The sequence below is a fragment of the Idiotropiscis lumnitzeri genome, chromosome 10, assembly GCF_059441095.1.
Source record: "Idiotropiscis lumnitzeri isolate Australia: NSW breed Sydney's pygmy pipehorse chromosome 10, RoL_Ilum_1.0, whole genome shotgun sequence".
Classification (NCBI taxonomy): domain Eukaryota; kingdom Metazoa; phylum Chordata; class Actinopteri; order Syngnathiformes; family Syngnathidae; genus Idiotropiscis; species Idiotropiscis lumnitzeri.
Genome location: NC_142400.1, coordinates 18,789,442 through 18,815,738, shown reverse-complemented (window position 1 = coordinate 18,815,738; position 26,297 = coordinate 18,789,442). Strand labels below are relative to the sequence as shown.

The 26,297-nt window shown below is 39.7% G+C and overlaps 1 long non-coding RNA gene and 1 other non-coding gene across 6 annotated transcripts in view; both read right to left on the bottom strand.

The window, feature by feature from the left end:
* Window positions 1-26,297, bottom strand: part of LOC148329579 (uncharacterized) — an 87,646-nt gene that overhangs the window by 11,493 nt on the left and 49,856 nt on the right. For 3 of the 5 annotated variants that reach the window (XR_015845644.1, XR_015845648.1, XR_015845649.1), the window contains one exon: window positions 14,455-14,604. This is a non-coding gene — a long non-coding RNA (uncharacterized LOC148329579). Of the gene's footprint in view, window positions 1-7,724; window positions 7,805-14,454; window positions 14,605-20,365; window positions 20,505-26,297 lie in introns of those variants that run through there. The other 2 variants (XR_015845647.1, XR_015845645.1) reach the window with 2 other exon arrangements.
* On the bottom strand, window positions 19,657-19,739 carry trnal-uaa (transfer RNA leucine (anticodon UAA)). The gene has a single exon. It is a non-coding gene; the product is annotated as a tRNA-Leu (tRNA).

The following is a 26,297-nucleotide window of genomic DNA, read 5'->3' as shown; positions in this document are numbered from 1 at the left end:
ACAAGCTGAAAAAAAACACACACATACTCCAACAACAAGGATACTTGAACCACAAGGTGTTTGCTGTGATTTGGCCTTGTTAAGCCGTTAACCCAGAACATAGAGGATTGCTTTTGTTGGAACGTGTGTGCGTGTGTGTGTTTGTAGTAGGTTTGTGTAGCTGATGAGAAAAAGAGGAGGGATGTCCTAGCTCTGAGTTAAGGGGTCTATCAAGGGACAAACTTCTGTGGCACCACAAAGCCACATGATCCATCTCCCTTTTTAGCTGGTGTCAAGACCATTTTATGTGATGATGATTTGATGCTTGGACAACGGGTCTACTTCGCCTCAGACTGAGCTATGATAGAAAGCGTTGGGAACACTGAGCAGCGCAGAGAATAGAAGTGTCCTTCGACTCATTGTCACACAATGACAAATCCCAATCTACATTTTTTTTTGTCTTTCTCTTTTTTTTAGGTTGGCATGTTCTCTTTCTAATAACTAAAATATAAATATATAGTAACAATACTACCCATGAAATAAAGACTGCTGATTGGCTAGTGACCAGTCCAGATACCCCGCACCTTTGCCTGAAATGAGCTGGGATAGGCTCCAATACATCTGCAAGTTTCATGAGGATAATACTATTTTTTCCACCTTTGTGATATATTAATCTAATTTCTTCTTACTATAATTATTATTCATTTTTTCTTATTCTGCTGTTGTGACTGGGTACTCTTTGGTGGACTGGACAATTGATATCGTCTCAGTTTGAAGGAAGTAACGAGAGTTTTACACTAAATTATTTTGTCAAATGGCCGGGAGATATTTTATCCTATGAAAGAATAATACACAACCATCTCCTCCTCAGGCTGATCACCAGAGGTGGGCATTTTGCTTAATTTTTCTGGTCATTTTTTTGTGACGAACGGCATTGCCGTTCATCTGTCTGTAACTTTTTAAACGGTGTCCCGCCATTCGTCAATCGTCAGCAAAATGGCTAAGTGACGTAGGTCAGTCAGACCGATTGCCCACCTCTGCTGATCACCACCCTAGTGGCGATATCATTGTGTTGTTCACAGCACATTAAAAAAAGCAAAAAAAAGACACAAAAAATGTACTAATTCTTGGGGAAAAAAACACCAAATGTATCGCTTCAACAGGGCTCGTGCTCACCTTGGGGTCCAGGAATGTCAAAACATGAGTCAAAAGCAACAAAAAATACATGTTCATTCCAAGTGGGTCACAAGATAAAGGGAAAATAAAAATGCTTTCCAACTGCACAACATTCATTGGCAACAACTGGTGCATCCGCAAAGCAGCAGACGTTGCCACAACAATCTTCCACAACACTAACTGCACCCAGCATTGTTACCTTTTAAATTCTTGACTTCATCTTTCTTTTTGTTTTGCACGGCGCTAAAACACGGCAAGGGGGTGCTGTAGCCCCAAAAGAAATCAGTGCAGACCTGGTAAAGCCCCTGTAGTATTGTATTTTGATTTTTTTTGTATTCATGTAAAACATTTTCAAACGATAACAAGTTCATAAGTAGCCATTCTGATCCAATTCCCTGCTTCTTTTTTGTGCCGCACCTGTACTTACTTCATTTATGCAGTATATCATGCTTTTACTGAAAAAATGACAACCGTTTATGAAACAAGTGAAGTCATTAAAATCACATATAATTGATTAAGTCCTCCTTGAAGGGATGATTGCTGTTTTTTCAGCTTTTTGCGATAACACCAAAAAGAATGAATGTACATTTTTAATTGTATTTGCTTCTAAATGCACAACATTTAATGAAAAGTAAGAGATGCACAAGAATTCCTGGAGAAGAATAAAGTGGTTGAGTGACTGTCGTTTGACACGACTGCCGCAGAAATTTGACCGTTTTTTAAATTTTTTTATAAAAAAAATGCCCCTCAACATTTAAATGTACTAAACACAAGTGCTGTCATAGTAATAATTCAGACACAGAGATGATTGATTTGTGGCACTCTCATGTCATCTTTAATTGTTGACTCAATGCAATTATGAAATGGAAGAGCGAACATCATATTTCTCCAAACATTTTTCCTTCTTCACTCCTGTGTTTTTCTCCTCACTTTACATATCTATGATTCTCTTGGTCTCTTCAAAGAGATCTATGGTGGAAGGAACTTTACTGTACGTAATCAAGGATGTTGCAAATGAAGAAGTGTGACTTGGCCGCTGACTTGCCACTATGTCATGCAGTGATTACAAATAGTCTTAGCTAATTACATGTTTTATTTTTAATGTTAGATGTTTGTTGTTTGACCTTGATAAAATTGTTGAGTGTGTGTTTTACTTAATTGTTGTTTATCATTTTGTACCCGAAGTTGTTTTGTGTGTGAACATCGGGGCTCCACTGTTTATAAAATGTTAATTAATAATGAAGGGTATCATATTCTCCTTCTGATGCAAGGGATGTCAGCCTTTGCACAACATATTGGCAGACAAAACACACGCAGTTATCATAGTTATATCGTTGTCCAAATACATGGTGCTTACAAACAGTCTATGCTGTGTTTGTGTGGCCGTGCAATTGTGTAATAACTCTTTCCCCCATACTAGAGCGAGGGAGTATGTGTTTAAATGAGAGGGTTCTGCTACATTAGCTTCATAACACTATAATCCTCTCTCCATAAAACATTACATGCACTGCAACATTTCTGATTTATGAGGGGTAGAGAATCAATGGGGAAAAAATTAATGCTCGCAAAAACGTCCCTGGGACAATATTGAGCCGATTATAATTGTGATTCCTTTCAAGTGGCTGTTAGCCAGATGATGAATGTTAGCCAACCTTCCACTCTGCCGAGCACTGGAGAAAGTCTTTAATATGACAATTAAGTGTCTTTCTCGTGTATTTTATTGCATCATTCTCACATCTTATATATATTTCTTGTTTTCATCCTATCATACCTATCCAATTCTGCTTTTACCTTCAGCTGGGGTTTTATTTTCATATCGCTCCATATCCCTGCAGCTTTTTACACGGATTAAATGGAACTCCAGTTTACTCCATCTCGCAGCACTTACTTATGTTTTATGACACACAATAAATCAGTTTTATGCTGTTATTGATTCGCACCACATGTTATTACCCTCTTGTTTAAATCGACACAACCCATTTTGCCTTTTGCTCTGTAATTCTTACCACTCTTGTCTTTCCATGACCTTGTGCGGATAACCAAGACACTCAAAGGACTAAATGGGGGGTATACATAGAGGAGGAGTAAATGCGTTTGTGTGCGTGTGTGTGTGAGTACGTGGGCATGCGTGTGTGCGTGTGCGTGCGGATGGTATGATAAACACTGACTTTGCAGCCATGTTCACAGCTTTGCAAGAGTGACCTGGCAACTGCTGGCATATGAAGGGTGGTCAAACTATACGGCAGTTTAAGTTACTGTATTCAGCCCAAGCCTAGTGCAAAGCAGAATCAAACTGTAGGCATGAATGGAGTTTTCTTATTGGTATTTTCACAGATGAGCACTGATCGAAACCGGTCGTTTGCGAGGTTGTGGGAGTGAAATAAACACGCAGTAATCCTTCCAGAAAATAAAAGTGCAAAATACATTTATAAGGAACTGCAAGCAGACTTCCACAGGATGATCATGTGAAGTTGGCCAGGGGGCTTACAGATCACCTCTGCAAAGTGGACAGCGGGGGCCAGCCTTCCAAACTGATCTATTATGTCTCTGCGTGTGACGACCCACCCCCAAAAGTTGTACCGGAGGAGAGTGATTCCAAAAATATGATAATGATATTTATGTTAATGCATTGAATGAATTGACTTCTCCAATGATCCAGAGTGTTTGATGCACTCTGTTGTCATATTTACAAATGAAATATGATGACTCCCCCCAAACATGAACGCAGAGCTCAGAATCTGTCTGAGCAAATCCACCAAAATTGCATTACACAACCTGCGCCACAACTTAGACCTGATTTCAGATGGGCTAAAACTGAGTCTACTTTCACCTTTTAAATTGCGAGATGCACTCGGTGCATGTAAAAGAAAACGCTCATAGTCGTAAATTGTTAACATGGTGCCAAATTACCCAAAACGTTGAATTAGACTTACACAGCCATGAAAATCAAGATGCGCACTGTCAATGAAAATAGGGTCTTACGTCTCCATTGTTATGTGCCTCTTATCAATGCCGCTATGCAACAGACAGGAAGTCTATCTGTAAATGTAAAAATAAGGACAACTGCATGTAAATCTTACTGAAGTAGTCAATTTAAATAACAACATGTTCATGTTAATTAATCAGAAAAGTCATATTTGATTTACCACCTAAAACTGCGATGTTTGGGTATCTTTAACAGTTTTTATGCTTTTATGCTAAAATTTACAGGGTATCTGTAATGATTACTACATTTAATGTAATTACTTACAGGAATATTTTGGCCACCCAGTTGCCATATTTGTAACTTAAAGTTCACTATTTTTTTAATAATGGAGTGGTACAAACTGCTGACTGTTCAGCCGGTGTGGGATCACAGTATGCCTCCAAGACTGGTGGCGAGACAATCTGAGACTGTCTGGGTCACATCAAGTATTTCCCAAAAAAGGTTCAAATATAAAAAAAAAATAAAAAATTAAAATAGTACAATCCAAATCCAACCTTTCTTAGTAACAGTTTAGAATATTACGGGAACCGCACTAACATTTGATAAGTATGGGGGCTCAGAATATCATCCAATGGGCTACAAATAGCCTCTGGGCCACGAGTTTGAGACCCTTGGTCAACAGTATTTGTGCCCTGTCAACCAGTTCATGGCCCTGTTCAGGCGTCACCAACTCCAGTCCTTAATGGCCCCTAATCGGTATTTTTTTAATGTCTCCCTTCTCCAACACACCTTATGTAAATGATCTGGATCCTCACAGCGCTTCTTGAGGACCGGAGTTGGTGAACCCTGGTCTGGTTTATTTCAATCTACCGTCAGAACAGAACAGGTTGTTGGAAATAGATGGACTTTGCCAATCCAAAGCAAATCTTTTTTCCTTTTCCAGCCAACTAAAATAATTTTATTTTCTTTGTGAATTTGTCTTGTGTGTGTATTATGCTTGAAATAATAATTTTCTTAAGTTGCTTTCATTAAAAATGTTCAAATAAAAGAAAACATACTTTGGAGGGATTTCTGATTCACCTTCATCATTATAAGTGACGCTACTCCTGGCATGTGTGTTTATTCACAAGAGTGTCTGCAAACTGTGCCAACATGACTGAAGGACAAAATTGTATTTTATTCTGTTACAAGATGCATCTGCAATTCACTAAAACATAAGTGCAGATAATCAGCTAACAATGAAATAATGAACAGTTATAGCTAACCAAACCAGTGATAATTACATAAAAAAAAGATGAACATCAATAAACAGGAATCCTGCTTTACAGAAGACTAATGCACTACATTGCTTGAAGGAAAACGACATAACTGGTAAGCGCAGGGGTTAAATGCAAAGAGAGCTGGCTTGATCGCAATCAATTTGTCCCTCCGTCTGTTGGCAGGTGCCCAGGCTTTGAGTCCCATAGCCCAGAGTTGGCTCCAACAGGGCTGCCGGCAACAAGCAGCATCAATGTGAGCATTTAGAGAGAGATGTGTGCAGATGCAGCAGGAAGGTCAGGCCATTGTGAGGCCCTCTCGCCTCTCTCTTCAAGCCTCTAAGATGCTGTCCACATCAAAGTTGTTTTTGCCCCCGCAATCGGAAATCCCGGTTTGGCAAGGAGGTAATGCCCTGATAAAAGAATGAGGTCCTTGACCCATCATGGGGACTTGTGAGTACTTAAGAAGATTAATTATTGCATGGCTTTAACCCTCAATAATATTTAAATATTAAATGAGAACATGACAAGATTATTTCACTTTTTATAGCCCGGCTGATTTTTACTGTAATATTATATTAAACTATATTGTTTTGCAATTATTTTTAAGGTTTTGAATATTATTGAATATTGAAAAGTAAATAACAAATATTATATTATCGGGGGTTGTGTTGGTGACCTCTGATCTGTTGCACTCGCTCCATCCACCTGACCAGAGAGTGATCAATTTTTACCATGTGCAAATGACACACACTCGCACACGCAGGCACACCCCCACACACACATGTACACACGGAAACAGTCAGTGCCAATTTAAGAAGGAATGCATGTCTGCAGTCCCAACCTTGGACTCAGGGAACTCAACTGGCTACTGCCATGAATGACAGTTAGTGTAGCACGAGTGATAACCGATACCCAGAAAAGGTTCACTCTAAGGATTAATTCTATTTTTTTTTGTCCACATGTGACTTGTATCATTTTTTGTTAATGTGAACATTACAATTTAATTTTTTTTTAGAACCCAACCGAGACAGCATAGGTGCTCAAGTCGGTCCCATCCGACACAAAGGTCATCTGAAGTTGACAAATGTTATAATTGTTCAACAAAACACAAACTGGAAATAGAAATGAGAAGAAAACGGTCAGTTAAGTGTAGTTATGTTTGGGTTTTGTTTTAGAATCCATACAAATATGGGGTGGAGTCAGCTCAAGCACATAATCCTTGAAATTGCCACATATGCATCAGGACTGAAACCGAAACCGTGCCATTCAACAACATTTTTTACATTGACATGTTTTGTGTACATTGCATGGACGCATTCCGTTCACATCAGAAGTAACATTTGTTTTTGAAATGTGAATGATTACATAAAAAGACTGTATTCCACAAAAAAAATAAACAAAATACTATTGGCATCGTGCCTTGCATGGTGAACATGGGCACATGCTGACACTCTGAAACTTTTAGTGTTTTGAAATTAAATTATGACCAATTTTGGGGATATTGAGGTCTTTTGGTTCAGAAGGAGGTGTTGAACAGAAGTTAAAACTGCTCAGAAAAAGAACCATTGTTTTATTTGTAATCATGACACATCACAGATTTTGAGCTGGTGACTCACTGCAGTCACTGATAGTGTAGTGGTACACTCGCCTGAGTTGTGTGCAGGCAGCGTGGGTTCAGTTCCCACTCAGTGACGGTGTCTATGTCTACCCTGTGACTGGCTGGCGACCAGTTCAGGGTGTACTGCGCCTTTCGCCCGTAGTCGTCTGGGATAGGCTCCAGAACCCTCCCGCGTCCCTGTACAGGATAAGCGGTGTGGATAATGACATGACTCACTGCATTGCAGTCAAACTGCCTCCTTTCAAAGGAAGTTGGTTTTGATTAGATTTTTTTTTTTTGGGTGCGGGAGGGGGGGTTTCTGATGTGTGTCTACTTCAAAGCAAATCTAATGTATTTTGGGTTATGTAGTGATTAATAAGAGTCATTCTGAATAGTTCTGAGGTCATTGTTGTAAAAAGTAAGTCTAAATGGCAAGGACAGTGATTGGGCTATCTGGAGCAATACTCGGAATAATTACATCATCTATATGTGCAATAACTCTACATGTTGTAGATTTGTGTTCAATATTTAAGGACTACTGTTTGTATTGAATTCATTTAAATTTAGGTAAAATGTTATTTAACTTAAGTGCAATAAGACAACACCAGCCAAACCAGACACACACACATCATGAATAAGCACCGTGCTAAAGTTCACAATAATGCTGCAGTATTTTAATATTGGTCATGGTGGTGTTACTTCGAAAGCCGAGTATTTTTTTAGGAGTTACTTGGTGTAAACAGTTTGAACGTGAACTCTGGGTCTGTTTGCTGTTTGCAGAACTTACCCTATTACATGAATACAGGCACTGCGCCAGGATTTTTTCTCTCCGGGGCTAAGGGGGGCCTTGACCGATATGTGGGGGGCCTGAGAACAAAGAATAGATTTGCATGACTTCACTTACTTGAGAGGTTCTTTCGTTTTTCAGTAAAAATATGACACCACAAGCATGTTCACATGGAATCGTGGAACTACCAATGTTTAGTAAAATTTTTTGACTAGCAAACTCGTTCAAATGTATTTCCAAAGTATGTCCAGATACATTGATAGAATGCAGGCTGAATGCTAAAAACATGTAGTTTTGTGTTTTTAATTTCTTTTTTAAAGAATTTTAGCATTTGTTCTACATTATACCAATATGTTTGAAAATTAAGTAAGTAAGCATTATTAGTAAAATTGATGGTTTTATTATTACATATGTCTGCAGTGCCTACGTGAGTTTGGGGTTCTTAAGATTGCCGCTAATTTTATTTTCACTTTTAATTCTTGAATATTTTTTATTGCTGAAGTTCAGCTCCACACTTCCACTCATCTTTCAGTATAAGGTATCTTGAAATCTAGTGGAAGACAAAATGTGTGTAAATGGGATTATTTACTTTGCAAGTAGATTTGTGAATCCTAATTGTTTTATTTTCGGCACAAAAAATTCAGGTTAAGGGGTACTGAGCTCAGAGTAAGAAAAAAAAAGTTCATTGGAAGCCCTGCAGTTGTGGAATTTTTCTGTGACGACCCCTCTCTTCAACATGAGAGGAAAAGGCTGACATATTGACCGTTTCTGTCAAAATGAAATTGGCAATGGCCTTACAAAGAACGCATTGATCACCTGACACTCATACAGAAATAACAGCATTGTTATTTTGTCATTGATATTTGTGTTATATTTGATGTTGGTAAAATGTGTGAGGCAACGTGGTAAATCTCTATAGCCAGCAAATGAACATATCATTGATAATTGAATGCCTTCAGAGTGTGGTACCCACATACATTTTTTGCAGAACTAAAACACTAAATAATCAGAATTCTTTCTACTTTGAATTTGGAAAAAGAAATAATAAAGGGACTCATTCTTTAAAGACCCTCTCCACATTTCTAAACAAGAATTGCTCACATTGTTGGTCGGATAATAAAACAAAAGCAATTGAAACGGTGCCTTGCAGATGGTTCAATTCCTCCTCTGTTTGGCTTTTTTCAGCTCATGTGGAAAAGCATTTGAAATTATGATGTAGATTGACGTGCAGCAGCTGTCCCCTCTCCTGGGTCCTGTCCGTCACCTCACCGGTCACCGTTGACAGGACTATGATGGATTAGGAATTGTCATCCAGGACGTTTGTCACTTGTTTACAAGTCAGTCATCCCTCATCTCTCACCACAGGCCTTATAATCTGGCCGACACTCCTCCAACACCACCCCCTTCCCCAACACTGCTGCCAGACACGCTACACAAGACAACACCATACATTACAACTGTTTTTCCCCTCCTTCTAACCTCTCTCTCTTTCTCTCTCTCTCTCTTTCTCTGACGCCCCCTCAATCCCCCCCCCCCCCCCCCGCTCCACCCCTACCCACATCCCTGGGCTGAACACAGTCAACACATTTAATGCATTAATATATGTGTTGTGTTCGCCAATCTCCTGGGGACCGGGGCGATGTCTTCTCCTGTCAACCTCTACCCCTGAGAACTGACTTTGTTTTATACAAACATCCCAGAGGGAGTAGGAGGGAGGCTCAGGTCTAACCTGCATTCTGTTATTTGAACAATAGCTTTTTTAAATCTGTTGCCCAAAACTATAGGAGATACAAGCACCACGCAAATTTGTGTTGTGAAATAGACATAGAAAACTAAAAATAGTCAGTAGCATATAGCATACATAGATACACACACAGTACGTAAAAGAATGAGATCCAAATACAAGCAGCTTTAGTATATAAACACTATGACTTTACCTTCAGTTACATTCATTCATTCATATATATATACATATATACACACACACACGCACATATATATGTATATGTGACTTGTCTTGTAGGCTCTATCGTGTAAAGACTGGGTGCCTCCACTAAATACAGATGAATATCTGGCCATTGGACATTGGGGCACTTTGAAACATGAAACATTTTCATCTCACTCTGTAATCCCATAGGGATCAGAAAGTTACTCTCAATCTGAACATGTGATTTTTTAAAAGTATTTTTCACAATACTTTCCAGTTAATGCGCGTAAGAACTCATTCTCATACCCTGCCATTTGTTTACAAACTTGGAAAGCGGTCTATACGAGCCCAAAAGGAGCATGCAGAAAAAGCAGAATGCTGAGTGAGGAAATTGGCTTAGCTAGTAAGTTTATGACATGTGACTTGATTACAGCTGTTGAATCAAGATTACAATAGTATTTTGCATTAGCCCAAGTTTTAGCAAAATGCTCGCCCCCTCAATTGATTGACTGGTGATCGCCATTCATGTTTTTTTGTCATTATTGTCAGTTATAAATATGTAAATATGTTATATTTAACATTACTGTATAATCTTTAACTCGCTGATTGCTGATCATATATATATATATATATATATATATATATATATATATATATATATATATATGTACACACACACACACACACCCACACGTTATAAACAATGGAGAAACTTAGATCAAAGTGTTGCAACTCTTTCTACAATTAGACTTCGTTGTATCCTGCTGCGGAATTGGGTGAGTTTATTTCCCAATGCAGGCATAGTCCAAGCTGGAAAATGTACTAACCAACCTGTCTTTGCTCGGACTCAACGACGCCAGCTGTGATCACACAGAGAGAATGAGGGGATGCCATCTACCTTGTACTGCTGGGACGCTTCACACATTCCCACTGTGGCCCTTGAGAGGGGCCATAATATTCTCCTATCTGCGTTAATGGCTCCCTCTGTGGATGCTGAGATAGCAGACGTTGAGAGTGGGAGGTGGGGGGAAGGTAAGTATTTGGCATGCTGAATCCAATAAAGAGCATATTGTAATTAAATTGAAAATTTCTGAAGACTCCCTTGTTGGTAGCTTAACCGCTGCTGTGAGAGCAATCATAATTGGCTCTCAAAACATGCATAATTGCCTTCAGATGGCATTCTTTTACAGTTGACACTGTTGATGCAGTGGAGGGGCAATTAGCAAGATGAATACAAGGCTCATTTCACAATAGTTTTTTAATTGAAATATTTTAAATGGGAACGGAATTTACATGAATGCTTTAAGATAATCATCTGACCTGGGAGTTGTTGAATCGGCGCTCTACATCGGTGACTTTTGTTGCTGTGGGGGGAGAGCGGCATCAATAAGGTAAAAAGAACAAAAATGGTTTGAGGCTTTTTCAGGGAAATCCAGTATTTCTGCATTGATATTATCGTACAAACTTTTTTTCCTTCATTACCTCTGTCCAAGGAAATAAATGTGGTTTTGTGCATTTTATCCAGGGACTGTGTGTGTATCTGTCTATCAAATTAGACTAAAACCATACCGCTTTTCACAAAACTTTCAGATGTCACTAAGTATAAACTTTGACCAAGGTCACGCTCTACATTGGTTAGCATGTGATCTAACCCTTCACACCTATATTTAGTATTTAATAGTTGCGTCTTTGGCTCATGCTTTTTCCTCTTTAAAATTAATTATATTTGGTGAAATCAGGCAATGTATTGATTTTCAATGCATAAATCTGTCTTCAAACGATGAAGGCTGTTGCAAGTCTCAAGCAGTTTCATGAAGAACAGAAGTACTTTTAATGTTTTAATGTCCACACGTTTGTTCATCCATTCACTTTCCTTTTTGAAGTGGTAAGTTCTATTAAAAAAATATTTCCTAACCTCAGCGGACCATTGTTGGCTGAGAAAACTGCTTAAAAGAATGACGGCTGCAATCTTTGCCTCCTTTGCACAAAGACTATCAGTGGTTTCATAATTGCCGAGGTAAAAACCATGCACTTTCCCTCTGTCTTTAATGTATTGCTCCCTTCAACATTATCTTATATTTAGGTATAAACATACACACGGTGTAGCCGATAATATGCAATTAAAAACAAAGATCATTAAAAAGTTATTGGTGTCTGCCTAATTACTATAACTTTACCTCCTTTATAATGAGCGTATATGGGTATTGATTTGAAGCAAATCTCCCTTTCCTCCTGGAACATGCAGGTAGTTACTTTGTGTTAAATCATTAATATAGTAATGATTTTTCCAGAACACTCTCAATTAAGAGCAGAACAGAAAATGACCCAGGGGATTTGAAGCTCATGCTTTTCTGTGATGTTCTAAATATATGCTGCCTTCTCTCACAAGAGAATATGGATATGGCCATTGTGCATTTCTGAATCCTGTGTGACTTTTATTCCTGATATATATATACACGTATTTTCGCAGTCATAAGGCGCACTTTAAAGTCACAAAAATTCCCCTTAACAAACAAAGCGCCCTGTCAGTCGATGCGTCCATTAAATGGACAAAGTACCACTCACGTCCATCAGCCCTTGTCATCACCGAGCTGTTGGAAGTGCATGTTAGCACACCCTGCTGGGCAAAGAGTGAGTTGTTCATGCTTACAATCGACCGTGACAAATACACTATCTGACTATAATGTTTGGGTGATGGTGTTGGAAAAAGCTGGACAAAGGGCAGCTGTCCACAATGTTTTAGTCTGTCTTATCATTTATGTTATTGCAAGCAAGAAACGTCCCAGGTTTAGACAACAGACAAAAAGTCCAAAGCATAACAGCACATCTCTTTAAACAGCCATGCAAATCTCTCTAAACAGCTATGGGATTGTGGGTCTCTGCTCCCAGAATGCATTGCTTGAATTAGCTAAGGCTGAGTGGCTTTTGTGTTATTTTCATTTTATTTGGGTATATTGATGGCATGAGAGATACATGTTTGTGTTAATCTTATTTCTATGTTTCATTGTTTGCTTGTATGATGAGTTTTTTAAATTTTTTTTTAAACCGTGACTCTAAGGAGTGTGGTAAGCAGCCAAGTCCCTCCCCTGACGTTGCTTTGTAGGCTATTGCCAATGCACCTAATATTGGCCTGAGCAATTGTCAATGTCAGCTATTGTCAATAGAGATTTGGCGTCTGCTGCAACAATGGGGTGATTGCTTATGTTATTGGGGCATAGTAGGCTGCTATCGGCTGTGTCAGTGTGGGCAGCTCTGCCAAGTTCATGCTATGCTAACAGCAGCTGTGCTATCGTCTTGTCAGGCGGTGCGTCCAGTATATGTTACAAAGACAGAAATAGCGCCCTCAACAGGTGTTGCGCCCTTTGACACGGCGCGTCTTTTGGGTGCGAAAATACGGTATATATATATATATACACACACATTATAAGAACCGCTTATCCTCACAAGGTTTATCATACTAGTCATCGCAACAAATGCGTGACTTATTGTTTGATTAGCATCCATCTTAATTTTGCCGCAATAATGATTTGAGCACCAAAAGATGCAAGCCATTTGAAACTTTTAAAACTTTTCTGTAGTTAGAAGCAGAGGTTTCGTCCAACCGGAACTCATTTGCTGCCGGGTGCATTCAAAAATTCTCACTGATGCCCTAACACCACCCTGAGCGTGTTCAGATAGGCAGAGCTCGCACCCCTCCCATTAATTTCATAACGCAGCCCATGTGATTAACCAATCAGCAACTCATGCATGAATTGTTTCTGTCTGTACTGCCCGACGCACTCCTTTATAGGGACACTATGAATAATGGCCCATTTGAACAACACTCTAAATTCCTGAAAGTTCGGATCGCTTCAGCACGGTGAATCTGCATTATAAGTCATGACACGTGGTCACTCTGATTGGCTGTTTGCTAGCGAATCAACGCATGGGGCAAGAACAGGAAGTGACAAATGCGGATAAACTGTTAGCGTTGGAAAGCCTTAAGAATTTCACATTTGCAGCCTTAATTTTTTTACAAGTACAAAGTGAGGGTTGAAGATGTAAGTATGATACTGTGTCAGGTGGGTGAAAGTTTGCTTCAGGTGGGAGTGCATTGTGTGCAAAAAATTCATTGCTTATGTTTTTATATTCTGCCCACAAAAATAGCTTTCCGGCTGGCTTTTCCTAAGCATGAGGAATAGTGACTACCGCCGCCGATGGTATGGCTAGACAGTCGGGCCGAGGTTGGTCACAGTTGGCGTCGGATTGGTCTATCTTGGCCTATCTTTGCCTTGAACACTACTATCCTCTGTTTCAGCTTTTGTCAAATAAATGTCACGACAAAATGTTTTTTTCTTTTTTATGATGGATTGTGAATCCATGACGGTGATGTAGCAACAAGTAATATGGAAAAAGGCGAGACTATTGCCATACTCAACACTTCCTCAATTGGGGATGTATAATGATATTGTAAGGCAACATTTTTATTAGCATTTATTCATAGAACACAAATCAGCAAGTAGTAGGACGATTTGGAGCATTAAACGAGAACATGAGACCATTTGTATTTTTAATGCTTCCTTCTCTTTTGGTTTCCATGTCAAGCAGTGTTTGCACTCTGCATGTGTGCGTTCTCTCCATCTTCTCCAGTTCCTCCCAAATCCTAACACCATGTAGATGTTGTGACTCTACAGAAGCATTGACATGAGGTTAATTTTGTAACTCTTTAATTATTTCCCCACATGCAGCTGATAGTCATCAAAATGATCCAAGTGCATGCAAGCAAAACACTTGAGCTACTCGTGAACCAGGGTGAAACAATAGTTTAAGCCGTTTGCAAATAATTCTTCCATTTGGATGTAGGTGTGAATGTTTGTCTTTGTGTCAAGCCTGTGATTGACTGGTCATCAGTTGAGGTTCCATGCAGTCTCTCACCCCAAGTCAGATGGGGTATGCACAAGCCCATCTGTGACCCTGAGAAGCATAAGCAGAATAGAAAATGGATGGATTGGTGAACATTGTTAGTTTTTGTAATTCAAATCTTAACAATGTGTGATCTCTGGTCTGCCATCCAAAACCCTCGTTCCCAAATTGAAAACAAAAGCGTTCAACAATGCATAATTTGATCAATCTCAACGATAAATCCAAATTCCAACACACACAAAAGAAGCTATAAATTTTCCCCCTATGAGCCTTAGATATAATTTTCCTCGGAGGCTACACCAACGTACTTGTTGCGCTACAAACACCATGTGTTTCTTCCAGGAGTGTTCTGGGCACTGCCATCCCACAATGCATTGTGTCCATGCCAGGAGCCGGTGCCAGTTGCCACCCCTATAGCACCGAATATTTGTCCTGACCCCTTTATTCATTTCTTTGAGCCTTTCTGGGGCCCCAGTGCAAAACACATAGCATACAGGGTTCAAGTGGTGATATACAAAACCCGTGTCTCTCATTTTCCTTTCACTCAGGCTCGCAACCTTCAGGAGGACCAGGAGGGGCTTCAACAAAGACCTTTGCAAATGGGCGTAGATTCACTATACTCGCCGTTACCCCCAGTTTACAACGGCTTCCTTTTGAAATGCTTGACATTTTACTCCCTTTTTGTAGATATAGTTGTCTGGTACAGTGCGTCATCTTTGTTTGACTTCATCACATGCAAAGAGCCATTTAATGTCATTGCCAAGGTAACCAGTGAGTTTTTGCGAACAATGCACCAAACAGCCAGTTTGTCAATGGAATGTGCTAAGTGTCAATATAAATCTATCAGAGCCCGCTGGCTCCCATTCAGAAGATTATTTTTCATATGTATATGAGAAGTTTCGTTGTATGACTTTCTCACACATTTTGGACAGCCAGTGACAAACAGGAATAGGTCTTTTCGGAGGACCGGAGTGTGAAGTGGTGTTTTATGGGGTGTGGGTTAGAATCTGGTTAAAAGGGCAGACGCTATTACAGTAAAGTGCTCAATTGTGGGCGCTCCTGCATTTAGCTTTGGGTTTAGGATTGGTGGCATATAAATAAGTACTTCATCCCACGGATAATATTCACACAACAAATATCAAAACGTACAGAAATACCAAAGGTCTGGTCCGATCTGTGACCTGTAATGATTTTTAACTTGAGGGTCTGTCACATGAACGTGAGATTCCTTGGAGCAGACAGATCTGATAGCTGAAGACATCTGTCACAGCAGGGCCTTTATGCTCATGTGACATTATCAAAATGCTCGTATGACAGCACACCAATTATGAATCCTGACCAGAAAACATTGCGCACCTGACTTGACCTTTTACTGAAAACCTACATTCCTCCGATTAATGTCCCGTCTTGTGACATTTTTTTTCTTGTCTTATTCAAAATGTTTTCCTCCCTTTTCCCATTCCAAGGTAAATCTCTTTCAGTAGATGTTTTGTCATGGCTCGTGAATGTTTGTGATGCACTTGTGTTATTTATTGTCTGCTGACAGGGTCATGAATTCTGAGTCAAAGTGAAACTCATATTGTTATCAAAGGCATAAAACTCCTATCACTTTAGGTGTCACAGCGGATACAAGAAAATGAAACAGGTACTCATAAAGGCAGGGGGGGAATCATAAATCAGCGGAGGGACTCGTGCAAGGAGATGCTTGATTAAAAAAAGGAGAATTAGGTATTTTTGTAAAAGTGGCAAATAACATTGATCTATGCCCCTGTCAGTGGTGTGGCTTGACACTGTTGTTTATTCTTGATGTGTATTTATGGTATATCAATCTCTCTGTGTTGCTGACAGAACAATATGAGTGAGCACAGAGCCGCTTCTCCATGGCCTCCCATGACTCTATTGATGGAAAAAGGACATACGCAGGGTCACAGTTTGCCTCCTATCACATTCCCCGCAATTGAAACACATTTCTTAAATGCATCACTGTTTTCTAGGGTGAACCAACAGAATCAGACTGCTGTTTTCCAACACTGCCTTCGGCATTATGTCGTAATTTGAGGTCAGTCAGAGGTGAGACACTCCATGATACTGATATGTGACTGTAAGCTAGATTCAACCCAATTATGAATCGAAACCCCATCCACAAAATCATTTGAAGAATGAACCGCACTGTGACGAATTTAATGTCGCCTTTTATTTGAAGATTATTGCACGGCTAACCTTGCACAGTTGTACTTTGTAATTGCTATTCACGTGTATCGACACGGAAAGGATTTGAGCAAAAAAAACATGCTGTGAATTACACTGTGGTTAAAATGACCATTTTTTCATTGTATGGTTGGAAAAACTGTTAAGGAAATGTTTTAGATGTTTTCTAAAAATAAATAAATCAATAAATATATAAATAAATAAAAACAGTGCATCCCTCTTTGGATGTATGATTTTAGTCATGTTCCTCACTATTATTCTGAGGTGTCTGCATGGCTGATGGGATCACTGAACTCTGGAGAGTGGGGTGACGACCTTCCACCTCATCCATCACCCGGTGATGGACATGGGAAGCGGGTCTCTGACAGGTTGGTGGGTGGAGGTAGGCGGGTTGGATGGTAAAAATGGGGTTAAGGATAGGGTCGGAGAGGGACCTTGGTCACTCTCATGCTTGAAGAAATGAGGGTAGTATGTCCTGGCGCGAAGTTAGTTATGATTTTAGAAAAAAGACTTAAAAAACATGATTTTCCTGTTTACATCTTTTATGTGTGACCACAACAACAACAATATCTTTTCAGATATTTTCCATTAAAACATTGATTCAACTGACAATTATTTCATTCAATTCAAACAGTCAAGAAGGGAGACCACAAAGGCTATGTTGCAGGTCAATTCACTTTTTTTTTTTTTTGCTGCAAGGCGAACAGTAAAATTCTTTTTTTTTTTTTTTCAAATCTGACCCTGTATGCGTATAGAAATATGTTTCCGATGCGTCTGCAGTTTGAACGCTCAGGTCACGCCCTTCGGTATGGATCACGGAGGTTAATTTCTCCATAATATTTCTACCTCCTCCCGCCTCACTCCTCTGTCAATCTGAGATGAGCCACCTAGACACAGGACCGTATTTAACTTCCATAACCTAGTGGCATGTGACGTGCTTTTTGCTCATGCGTGTCACATTATGAATATGTTCCATTCACATGAAGTCATATGTGTTGTAATGTGAATAAGTACATAAAAAGATTAGCTTGAACAAAAAAATCTGAATTTGCAGTGTGAACATTATCTTAGTGTGGCCTAACAAGTCTCCAAAAGCCACTTGCATCTTTAAACCCATTGAAATGGCGACGCTTATCATCAATCATTACTTGACAGGATTTTGTGCCCCGTATTTTTGTTACATATGATGCACGAGTGACAGTAAATTGTAGGTACTGTACATGCTGTGCAAACAATGGAAATCAAACCTCCTGCTGACAAAGCAGTTATTGAGTGACACCCCACCATGAAGCAACAACGGTTTACTCAGACTCACACTCACGCACTCATGTGTGACATGAGTTCAATGTTGTTCGACCTCGGCTTTCCAAGTGCCTGTCTACACTATCAAGCAATACGTTGTGCATGACTTTGTAAATCAGATGTTCCTCCGTCTGGCCTCAACGCAATCTTGTCTAGACACCTCTGGCTTCCTGCTGCATACTTATATTGCGCACATCATGTAAAAACTTTTTGGGGAAGTTCAGACATGACTCCTTCCTCTCTGCTGACACACACTAGCTTCTGAATAGTGAAACCAGGAACTAAATATGGGTGACCTGCTCGATTCACTCTCACTCATAGTTCTGAGATTTAAGTTTTTCCTGGAGTGGATATAATTACTGTTGTAATCCGAATTTTAGTGGTTTGGCAGATGTTTTTGCTGAAATTTAAGACCAGCTTCTACCATGTTGTATCGGCACAGGAAGAGTGACACAAATATGCTGAATTTGAAGACAAGGTTTGAGCGGGCAGATTCTGAGCCGTGCCGAGATGTGTGGTGGATGTCGGATTTCATTCATAAAAATGACAACACCGCGTATCAAACACACTGAATCATTGCAGAAATAATTGAATGCATTATTATTATTATCAGCATCATCTTTATTATATATTGTTAAAATAATTCAATATACAGTAGCACAGCTATGGTGGACAGGGTGGGCTCGGGCTGGTCATGGATGGACAATACAGGTGGAAGGTAGTGTCCAAGTGCCTACTTCACAGTTCTTTGAGCTCCCTGTCCAACTAAACATTTGCATGTGGAGGTCTAGCCCACCCTCGCACAGATTTACACAGTTCATGCACTGGTCATGAAAGTAGATCCTGTGATGTAAATTAGGGCTGTCAAAATTAAAGCATTAACTCAGGTGATTAATCCAAAACATTTTAACTCAGTTAAATATGTTAACACAGTTTGATTTACTTAAAAAACTATTTACATACTTTGCAAATATTGTGCCACATTAGCTGTCTTTAGCACATCTCAGAACAAAACACTGTGTTTAAGTTACCACTGTAACCTTGCAAATCAACACTGCTGGAGTGTGGCGCTGGTGGGCAGTTTTGAGAAATGTTTTGAAAATAAATGTCTGCAAAGATGTCTCCATTTAGATCGTATTCCAGAATCCAAGAAAGATATTAGAACAGTCTTTGAATTAAATATACTTCATATTTGGTGATTTTGCATCAATTCCAAGATATTATTCAAGTAAATATCTCTTATAAGCTTCGCAAAAAATAGTAGTTGAAAAATGTGATTAATCACAATTAATCATGCAATTTTTTGTGATTAATTAGTGAAAAAATTATCACTTGACAGCACTAATACATATATATATATATATATATATAATAATAATAATAATATTCCCTTTATTAGTCCCACAATGGGGAAATTCGAGATTCGAACCCAGGCCTCCTGGGGAGACTGGGTCCTGAACGCGGCGCCTTAGACCACTCGGCCATCCTGGCAGCCACAATATTGCTCCCCTTCCCCTTCAATAACTAATAATGGACCCTCTTTAATGATTGATGTCACATAATTAAGGGTTGGGAGTGGCAGTAGTCAAAGAATACCAGGAGTGGGGTTCGAACCCACGAGGACTAGCATCCATTGGATCTTAAGCCCAACGCCTTAACCACTCGGCCATCCTGGTGTACAAAAAATTATAATAATATTCCCTTTATTAGTCCCACAATGGGGAAATTCGAGATTCAAACCCAAGCCTCCTGGGGAGACTGGGTCCAGAACGCAGCGCCTTAGACCACTCGGCCATCCTGGCAGCCAACATACATATATATATATCAATATATATCTATATATATATATAGATATATAGATATATAGCTTTCATCCCTGAAAGATACAACTTTTGGATTTGGCATCAATGCAAACAAACTGTAGTGTTGTACTGTACTGCAAGCTGTCATCTATCTCGATTCACACCCTCATTCTCATCCTGTAAACAAGGATAGACTGTTGTTCATGTTGTAAAGAAAACAACAGCAAAATGACGGATTGACACAGATACGTTATAATCTTCAGCAAGATTTACTCTGCTTCATGTGTTGTTGCAGACTCCTTCCAAAATATTTGCTCTTATACATGTAGCTGTACTTGCTTCCATTACATAGAGCAGGTCCATGTAATCATCTACACACCGATCAGTCACACAGTTGGACATATGTATGGTGCTTTCGATGCAATAGCATGTTGCCCTTGCTTGTCATTTGCCAGCCAGGACCTCAGTGGAATGGGTGTTTTGTGAAATGACAGGACCTACCAACAAATTGCATCAATTCTGCTTCTGTGGCCGAGGACAATGGGCCACCATATGCCAATGTGGGGAAATGAATGGAGCTCATTTGTACTGGCACCCAGAGTCCCTGCTCCACTCGACCCAGTTGGGGCCACTGTGGCACTGAGGATGACACAGACAGACGAGGCCACCATCTTGAATTTGGTATTTGGTTTGCACAATGTTATTAAAAAAAAAAGTTAACAGATGCATACGATATATATGTGTATAGAGTATCACAGAAAAATGAAAATGTATCTTTCTGTAAAATCAACCTTTCATGTAAGTTCATTCATTCTTTTGTTTGTGTGTATGTACGACTGGGATGATAGCAGATGATTAAGGAGTGGCTGCTCTGTTGACATGAGATACTAATGAGGATGAAATGAGAAGGTCAGGGCTCATCTCCAGGAGGGGGACACTGCATACCCCCACCATTATCCATGCAACCTCTCCACCCATACCACCACCTCCCTCTTCCTTCTCTTACCCCCTACTTTCCTCCTTCCTCAGGATAGAGAGTTAATCCTCCTCTTCATCAGACAAGACCAATACACACAAACACACCTCTGTCGACATTCATGCAGCGACAAACATGAATATACTGAGCCGCCTCTGATCTTGTACTGTGCAGCTTCATAATGGTGGTAATTAGCAGCTCAACAAGGCTCGCTCAGCATTATGATTAGTGTCTCTTTATGAGTGTATCAGTCTTACCTCTGTTGCAGATGAAGTCAGACTAGTGGTAGCTGACGTCAAACATTTAATCAATGGATATTGTTTCACATTGCTTGCAAAATCTTTTTCTAACTGTACAGCAAAAAGTGAGGGGTGTGACTGATAAGCCCAAAATAGAGAATCATAAAGTTTCACATCAAATTTATACAATGTATTACATGTGCTGTATCAGAGATGGGCATTTAGTCCCAGTGACGGAATGGTCCGCCTGTCTGTCCAGTACCCATCCCATTTTGGGGATGGAGGATGGATGAGAAGTATTTTAAAAAAGACAGATTAACCAAGGCCAGAAGTGAGTTTTCTTCCATCCCTTTAAAGTATTTGTCCAGCCAAGATGGCCCATTTTTTCACTAACAAACTCAGTTTCTATATTTTTTGATCAGGAAATTCTAATAATTTTTTTTTGTTTTTTTCATCCAATAATTTTGGAGAAATTAGAAAATAAGTGACAACATGAAAAACGCCTACTTTTAATGAGGATTATGGCCATGTCCCTCTCAGCTCTCCCCATGTTCCACTTGAGTCATTGACGGGACCGATTACAAACTCTCCATTGGAAATAATTGTACTTTGCTTACAACGTCAAAAAACGGTGATCAATCGGCACCAAAATTCATGTGGACATCCCAACCCTTGACCACTTCAACATATCAAAAGGATTGACCTCTCCGTGATTTATTTATATGAGAATGAGTATCTGGCGAAGTGAGCAGATGTACATAGATGTCAGTCGGCGTCTGCCTCCTGCGAGTTGACACAATTTTAGCGCAGCTAAATGTCCAAAATATGACCGGTCAGGGTTCGTGTGCGCATTCATGCTCTCGTCCGCTTCAGCTTCAGCAAGTGGAGAATTGATCAGCACGGTATTTTGTGGTGGTGATCACATGAGCTCAGGTTTGATGTCAATAAATCCAAACTATTCTGCAGAACGCTTTTATACATTCACAGATTGAAGTGGATAAGTGTAGAAATGTGCATTTTCATTTTAGCGCCGATCGGTCGCCGTTTTAAACAACAGAACTGACAATATTAAGTCGCTTGCCTCCCTGCCGTGACGTAGACAGCTGAGACTGTAAAAAAATAAATAACTGAGAAAGTTAGCCTATCGTCATGCACGACCACATATATAAATATATCATCTGAGCCTCAGTAGATGTACTTTGTCCAAGTTTTGAATGAAGACAAATGTGATAGTTGTCCAGTGATGCAGCAAAGCGACCTGTTCGAGTGCAGGGGAGCTGTTATTAATGGAGGTGTGTGTGGGTCTCTATCAGCATAGTGAACTGCTGACCCCGACAAGAGGAAGGAAGTGCTGGGCCAGCTGCACGCCATTTTTCATCTCTTGGTTAGATCTCAAAAGAAGGGGGCATAGGGTAGGTGGGGGGAGGAGCGGGAGAGGTAGGGAAAGTGGCGCAGGGACTAGAGGTGCAAATAAAAAAAGGAGTTAGTCCTATCAAGGCTGGTGAAGTGTTGGTGGCCTCCTCAACCAGTGTCCTTGTGTGTCTGCTTCACCTCTTTAATCAAAGGTTGATGTGTATCTCACATGCACGATGAGAGAGGTACAAACAAACACACGCACACACCTACACACACTATACATTTTGTCATTTTCACAGAGGTTCACGGGGAGATAGAAATGATGGTTTACCCCTTAGAAGACACATTCACCAAAAAACATGAACAATTTAAAATCGTTATGAAGCAAATGACGATATTTTGCGTAACTTTCACAACACTACAAAACACACACTGACACACATCCAAAATAGATACAGAAACATAGCCTGTCGTAATCATTTTAATTCACTGTGAATGTGTTGGCCTTCTCTGTCTGATCCCCAGCAAGTGAGCCAGAGGAAAAATGAGCCTGCCAGTGGTTAATTGAGCATACAGATTCCTAATGTGTCAGGTGGTGGCCTTGCAGATGAGCAATGGCACTTTTTCTCAATGCATCTTCCTTTGTTTCCTCTTTAAGGCTAATGAAGTCGGCCTTCCAGTTACCACCTGGACAAGAGTCTTTGCCACTAGAGACACTTCCGTGTCACCATTCACAAAGTCCACAACAAGTCATCGTTTTGCCAAGCAACAATGCATGCATGTATGTCTCATAGAGAGACATTGATTACACACTTTGCAAAAGACAATGCATGCACAGGGATTAGATTATTAGGTGGACACTCATGAAAACCACTTTGTCTGAGCCAATGTTTACAGCATATAAAGCCCCAGACCTGTTTATTTTCACTGTCTTAAAACAGCAAGTATCCATTATCCAAAGATTTTTTTTGGCGTCTCAGTTGTCTTTGTTTTTTTTTCTTCGTGCCTTTAGGTCACAAACTAATGAGCTTAGCACTGAGGAAACATGGAAGCGATTAGATGGGTTGGGTTGATGAACTGAGTGATGACATTGTACATGCATTTATTAAAACAGAAACAAGACCTAGGACATGAGACTAACTGGATTACACAGGTTTCTATTATATTCATGTAGTTTATAACTTGTTAATGTGGTTCATTGTTATTTGGCAAAGATCTAAATTTTCTTCTGATGGACTCCTTTGTGTCTTTTTTCCCTGACATCACAGGAAAAGAAGTTCGTTCAAGGTGCTCTATCACCATATGTTTGCTCATTGGGGACTGAAGCAGGCAAGAGCTGGACTCTTTGACCTTCACCCAGGTCGAGCAATGAACACTCCAGGCTCTGCTCACTTGGGTTCATGCCAGGTGAACACAGTAGTCGACCATCTCAACTAAGCAATAAGAGCCCAGTGCACATTTTGGTGACACCAATAAATAGGGACCAGACAACATGAGTTTTAGTAATTGAATACAATTCATTACAATTTTAGGAATCTGAATCTAAGGAGCTTGAATCTTTCATCAATGTGGAGACAATTCAACACACAATGGAGGTGATGTGTACATTCGCCAAAAAGTAGCAGAAATATATCACGCCCTCTCCTTGTGTCTAAATTAAGACTCGCCAACACGCCAAATGTGGGTTGAAATTCATTTTGATGGGTGTTGATAAAAACTTGCATAGCCAGTTTGGCCGGTGATAGATGATGATGCAATCGTATCAGTAAGATTTTTCAGTCGGTTTGAACCAGTGAACCAGCTCAAAGCGTATTTCCAAAGGCACTCATTGTTTTTGTACTCTTCTTCATCATCTCATCATTATCTGAGCTCTCCATTTAGATACTCCTCCCTGTAGTGCCTCTAGTGGTGGAACCAATACACCACAATATTGTAATATAAAACATTCTCTGTATATTTATATAATTTAATGTTTAGTTTTTTTTTAATTGCAGGTAGATTATTTTGACTTGGTCGCCGTAAAAGTAGTTTACATGCTGAAATGTATGAACACCATTGCTTTATACTACGTTTTGTTCTCGGTTATTTGTACCCCTGGCAGTGACTCCCACATTTCCAATAAATACTGCGCCGTAATACTATGTAAGGACATCGAATATGAGCATTGGCTGCTTGAATGCCAGTATTTCAACCAGATATTGCAACCAGGAACAAAACTATGCTTGTGGAAATGTTGATTGGTTGATTCCTTTAAAATGTCACCAAGCAGCTACACAATTATTAATTAATTAAGTCACATTATTATTTACATTATGTGTCTTGGTCTCATTTTTGTACATAATAAAAATAATAGCATCTTTAAAAGGGATGTGTAGACTTTCATATCTGCTTTATTTAGATGTTCCTGTGTTGAAATTTCTCTTTCACCACTTTAAAACAGCCATAAAATAGCTGCTGCTGCCGACACATAGACCCCCGCCTGCTACACGCACACTCACGCACACACACACACACTCCACGGTCCCTGATTTTGGATTGATAGATGGTTGGGAAAAGAAGGGGGCTGAAATACATAATCTCCTGAAAAGAATGAGGCCCTCTGGGATTTTCTCAAAAGTGGCCCCACTCTGCACTGTGGCTGAGGAGGGAGAGAAGGCGAGCACTGGTTTATGTGGGAGGGACCTAAAACAGAGCTACTTCACACTGTAACCTGAGCTTGAATGAGACCAATCTGTCAAATAATTAGCTGTTGCCCAGCACAAAGGTTTTATTTGCAGGAATTTAATCTGGGCAGGATTGAATAATATGCCTGTGTATTGTGTGGGGTCATGGGAACGTCATCTCTTACTGGTGGGCCATAAAAGATGGCTAAATGATAATGAGAAAAGGCTCGAGTGACTCTTGTATTGGTTTCCAGCTTCCTCCCCCTCCCTCATTTACCCACAGTCACTCTGTCCTCTTTTCCCTGCTCATCTTATTCCACAACAGCATATTGATGCTAAGATTATACGTTATGATTATTAAATCTAAATCACACTGCAGAGAAATTAAAAAGTTATTTTATCAGCCATTTTTTCGCCAATATATATATATATTTTTTTTATTTCAATGCTATATTTACGATTGAAGAGTATATTGTAACATTGATAAATTATGTGAAATCAAAATGTAAAGGAACTAAAATGGTATATTAGTACTAGTTCTATACCTTATAAACGCCCACAAAAATAACTAATTAATTAATTATAATTGAATAAATCAACTAATAATTAAGTCAACCATTATTACCAAACTGCTAAGTCCAAGAAAATAACGTAACCATATGCTTTCCTATTTTAAACCCACTTGCTCAGTTGTCTTTTTTGTATGTTGACCCTTAACCCCTGAGAGCAGCCAACCAGGAAGTGCATAGTGTTAAAAGGGATTGATTAGTCTGTGGTCTATAGATGATTGTTTATATCATTCCATAGTACCGGTTTGACCCCTAGTGACCTCTCTTTGGGCCAATCTGCTGAAAACCATGACCTGCATCCATTTGCAACAGCACTAATTAGCTTTGACAGGGTCTCCGTTTGCATCTGGGTTGTAAAATGAAGCCCTGCAGTGCCCTGATTGAGGGAAGACTTGGCCCAGCGACTCCACCATTTGCCTAACATTTCCTCCTGCCGAATGTCAAACACATTAAACTTAATGTACCAGCAAATCTTACTCAATTATTTGTATGTTGTTGAGGTATGTGTGAGTATATGTTTATGTGTGCGCCTGGTAAATGCTGGTCATATGTCAGTGTATGTTCAGCTGTCTGAGCACATTGATGCATGTTTGTGTTTACATGTGAGACTTTGCAATTTTACCGGTAGA